Consider the following 5000-nt stretch of genomic DNA (forward strand, 5'->3'; position numbering starts at 1 on the left):
ACCCCTACACAAGCCTAGTATGGGCGGGTCACGCACATACTGTCGGCACACTCACAACAAAACAAACTCAATCTAGAACCTAACCTAAGGCTAAAGTTCCAGATCCTAACTAGACACTCGACTCTACAACACAAACCAATAGTACCAGTAGTCCGGCCTATATGGCCTAAGACCCTTACTACTAACTACTAAACAATAATATCAATACTAAACAACACAATCAAACCGTTACCCAGATAGTCCAGCCTCCTGCTGAGAAACTATCTTTAAAGATAACGGGAACCTGCACTCAACAATATCAACACGCAATAATAGAAAACATGATGCATCCTAGCCCTAGTCCTAGTCAGGTTATTAACTCAGTCTTAATTCCATTCATCTCAGCTTAGCCCTTGCTAAACTGAGTCCGGTTCCATAAATAAAATAACCCTAAGGACTCTACCATTCAATAGCGTGATCATTCTAATCTATATGCAGACTCGATCTACCCTAAATTCCAAGTGGAATTCACACAAACCAACTCACAGTGTTCTAGGCGAGAAGCAGCTGGTTGATCGGAGAAGACTTGGCCAAAACCCAATGGACGCCTTGACTGGACTGGAATGGACTGATCTTGTCTTGGACACAACCTTGGCTTCACCATGAAGAAGTTGACAGGCCTCGACAGGCTGATCTGGACTCGGACAGAACCTCCTCTAGCTTCTGGACAGTTCTTCGGACTTCCCGCAGAGTATCGAGCAGAACTTCGACTGATCTGAACCCGTGGTTCTGAACTAACTCTGGGCAGAACCTCCACTAGACCATCATAGAATATGACTGGCTTGGACGAATTGAATTGGACAGAGCTTCCGCGTCACAATCGTAGAGAATCGCCGATTGGACGGAACTGGCCTTCTCGGTGGAGTATCGGTCTTCAGAATCGACCATACTCTAGAATCGATCACTTCCTTTCTCTCTCTCTCTCTATAGCCACGTTGACTTGACTCCCATCTGATCTGATCTTCCCTTGATTGACCTTCAGTTGGACAGAACCTTCCCAAGGCGATGACTCGAAATCAATAGAGAACTGATCTCGAAAACTCTCTAAAACTCTCGAAATAGCTCGGAATCACTTACTTTCTTTTTCTACTTTTCTCTCAAGGTTTTAACTTTGTTTGGACAGGTCTGGATGTGAAGAAATGAGCTGGGGTCGTGGGGTATTTATAGGAGACACCAGCCAATCAGCTTCAGGTTGGTGGCAGCCCGTGTGTCGCTCCGCATGGCTCCGGACGCATGCACGGCGACACCTCGTGCTCCACATGGCTGGCTGCATGTCCAGGACACATGCAGGACGCCACCACTCCTCCCAGATGTCAGGCTGCATGACTGGAGCTCATGCAAGGCGCCACAGCATCACACACATGTCGATCAGCATGCTTCGGTTGCATGCGTCGCGACATCTCGTGCTTGGCTAATCCACCTCGTGCTCCTACATGTCAAGCTGCATGTGCAGCTTCCATGCACGGCGACACCTCGAGCTTCTCTTGACACTCAGCTGGTTAGACAGTTGCCACCACGTTCTTATCCCTTCTGATCAAGCCACCTCGAGCTTCTCGGTTTCTTTGCGCGATTTCGACTCTTCTTGTGAATTTCTGACCCGCGATCAATCCCGAATATTTTTCCGCTCCCATTCTGATTCTCTGAATATTTTTAATAAACTACAGATGATGTCTGATATCCTTTAAAAATATTTCCCGAGCCTCCGGCTTCCTCAAAGAATTTCGTAATACCGAAATTAGGGTTTTCGCCAAATTTCGGGTTTTCCCGTCGTGCTTCAATCCCGTCGTGCTTGCTTCCCGTCCTGCTTAATTCCTGTCCTGCTTCCGACTTATAATGTCTTCAGAATAATATTTTACTGATACGAAGATATTCTGAGAAAACTTCGTGATGAAGAAACGTCAGTCTTCAAAAACGTCGAGCTTCTAAACCGTCGTGCTTCCAAAAATGTTATGCTTCCAAAACATCCTTCTGATCAATCTAACACTTTTCTAACCATGGTCCAGCAGCTTATGGTTCACCCATGATCAATTCTTCGACCATCCATTGCCCGCGGTATGACCACTAAATAATAATTTTTTTTTTTTTTTTTTTAACGGGTTTCTACATTCTCCCCCCTTTAATAGAATTCGTCCTCGAATTCTTGGTTGCGCAATTGCTCGTCTTCACAACATTCTCCACTCATCTCCATAACCTCTTTACGCTGTCCACCACGGTTCTTTGAGTGTCCTCTTCAAGGCCTCCACAATTGTCTTCATATCTCATCACTGGAATGATCACTGAGTCATCCTCTTTCTTTTACTCTGCCATAACACCCTCACTGCCCATGATACTATCTTGTCCAGATTCCTCAAATCCTTTCTCGATCTTTGTCTTCCCAATTACTGATGAAGTCCTTCCCCAATGAAGTCTTGTTTCCTCCCATCTGTCCAGTCCATACCACAGCCCAGTTCTCTGAATCTGTCTCTCCTCTTTCGCTTCGGGTTTGGGTTTGGCCTTGAACTCCCTCCACTTTAAGGTTTTCATCCCTTAAAGTTCCGATCAACAAACATACTTACTCGCTGCAACTCAAAAGAACACTTAACATGCAAGTTAGTAGACAATTAATCAAATAATCTACTAACCTAGAAAAATACTAACAATGCAACCTAACCGCAATTCTAACCAGCAACCTAACAGTTCTACCCAAGCAACCTAACAGTTCTAGATTCCACTATCTCAATCCTAATTCCTAAAACCACAAATCCTATCGCTGGACGTGACCGGTTTCCCTAATGCCTTTTGTGACTCAATTTGACTCGATAAATATTTAAAACCGATTAAATCATGAGTTCCGGAAGCATGGACGAAACCATGCTCTGATACCACCTCTGTAACACCCTCGAACCGTCCTAGGCATAGGTCGACCCACCGGCCAACAATCAAACAAGAACATGACCGACGGACGACCCACACCAAGGGTTGGAGATGAAAGGCGAACCGGCCAGCCAACAATCAAACAAGAACATGACTGACCGTCCAACCCAACACCATGGTCCGGAAGCGCTACGTGACGGGCTAGGGACGATCCGGTCAGAGTCACAAACTTTACTCCACGACCTAGACCAGTTCATCCACTAACTCGTCCCGCTGTGTCAAGGCATAAGGCTTTGCAACCCGTACCTAGAGTTAGCGTTTTCCGTTAGATCGAGGCCTAAGGCTTTTCAACCCGTACCACGACCTAACGTTGTGTTAGACCGGACTAGTCAAATATCAGAGTACTCATGAAGCGCATATAAAACAATTACTTTTATTGATTCAAGAAATATTCATACATTGAATAATTCAAGACTGGGCCCGGCCTAATGCCAAATCGAGTCAACATAACACAATTCACAATACCGTTTACAAAAGGCATGAAAATCTACACCGGCGGTCCTAACGTCCAGCACGAAGCTATCCGATCATCCTTACCTAAAGCAACCTGCAAAAAGGACAACGGAGTTGGATGAGTAACCTAATGTTACTCAGTGAGCTGGCGGCCTCTACCCGCAACCTAGACTCTACCCAGACAACCCAAAATAACAATCAATCTAGCCCTAGCATGCAATAAAAGCTAAGGCTAAGCAAACCGTTACTAAGTTAGACTTGGCCTCCTGCCATGATCTAGCTTCAAGTAACGGGAACCTGCATTAAAACAAGTCAACAAGCAATCCCTAGTTAACCATATATACGCTTGAGTTCAATACTCATGTAGTGTTAGACACTTAGACTATACAAGTATCATAGTCGATCGACCAACAATCAAACAAGAACATGATCGGCCAACCAATGATACCGCATAGCTTTAATATCCACCACCCTTCACAAGCAATCACTCAAACACATACAGGCCAACGTCAGGCCTACACTAACGAAATACACATCAAGCCTAATCTGGTACCTAAACCAGACTTAGGACTTAATGTCAGAACCTGCAAGCAAATCAATCAACCACAATCACAATAATAACTATGAGTATCTACGACTCGATCTAACTCGTAACACCGTTATCGGTGCTACGCTAACTCGAGGGTTCCATAACCCTCTACGACACACTAACACAACACTCTAACCTGGGCCCTGGTGACTTCGTGTTCCTCCTCTCTATCGGCAATATCCTATCTTCCTACCACAAAGGTCAGAAGAAGGAACTTTCAACCGACCGCGGCCCACAGTCATTCGGGTCACCGCGCGACAGCCCACAGTCCTTCGGGTCACTGCCACATTACACCGTCGTGTAATCACTCAGCCATAGGCCATGACCCCGTCTCTCTGAGTCTTCCCGATCCAGCAAATAAGGGGTTTCCTTGAACCCGCTGGGTACGAGGTCTGAAGGAACACTAACTCACCCCTACACAACCCTAGTATGGGCGGGTCACGCACATACTGTCGGCACACTCACAACAAAACAAACTCAATCCAGATCCTAACTAGACACTCGACTCTACAACACAAACCAATAGTACCAGTAGTCCGGCCTATATGGCCTAAGACCCTTACTACTAACTACTAAACAATAATATCAATACTAAACAACACAATCAAACCGTTACCCAGATAGTCCAGCCTCCTGCTGAGAAACTATCTTTAAAGATAACGGGAACCTGCACTCAACAATATCAACACGCAATAATAGAAAACATGATGCATCCTAGCCCTAGTCCTAGTCAGGTTATTAACTCAGTCTTAATTCCATTCATCTCAGCTTAGCCCTTGCTAAACTGAGTCCGGTTCCATAAATAAAATAACCCTAAGGACTCTACCATTCAATAGCGTGATCATTCTAATCTATATGCAGACTCGATCTACCCTAAATTCCAAGTGGAATTCACACAAACCAACTCACAGTGTTCTAGGCGAGAAGCAGCTGGTTGATCGGAGAAGACTTGGCCAAAACCCAATGGACGCCTTGACTGGACTGGAATGGACTGATCTTGTCTTGG

Source organism: Brassica napus, unplaced genomic scaffold (genome assembly GCF_020379485.1).
Source record: "Brassica napus cultivar Da-Ae unplaced genomic scaffold, Da-Ae ScsIHWf_178;HRSCAF=317, whole genome shotgun sequence".
NCBI classification, from domain to species: Eukaryota; Viridiplantae; Streptophyta; class Magnoliopsida; order Brassicales; family Brassicaceae; genus Brassica; species Brassica napus.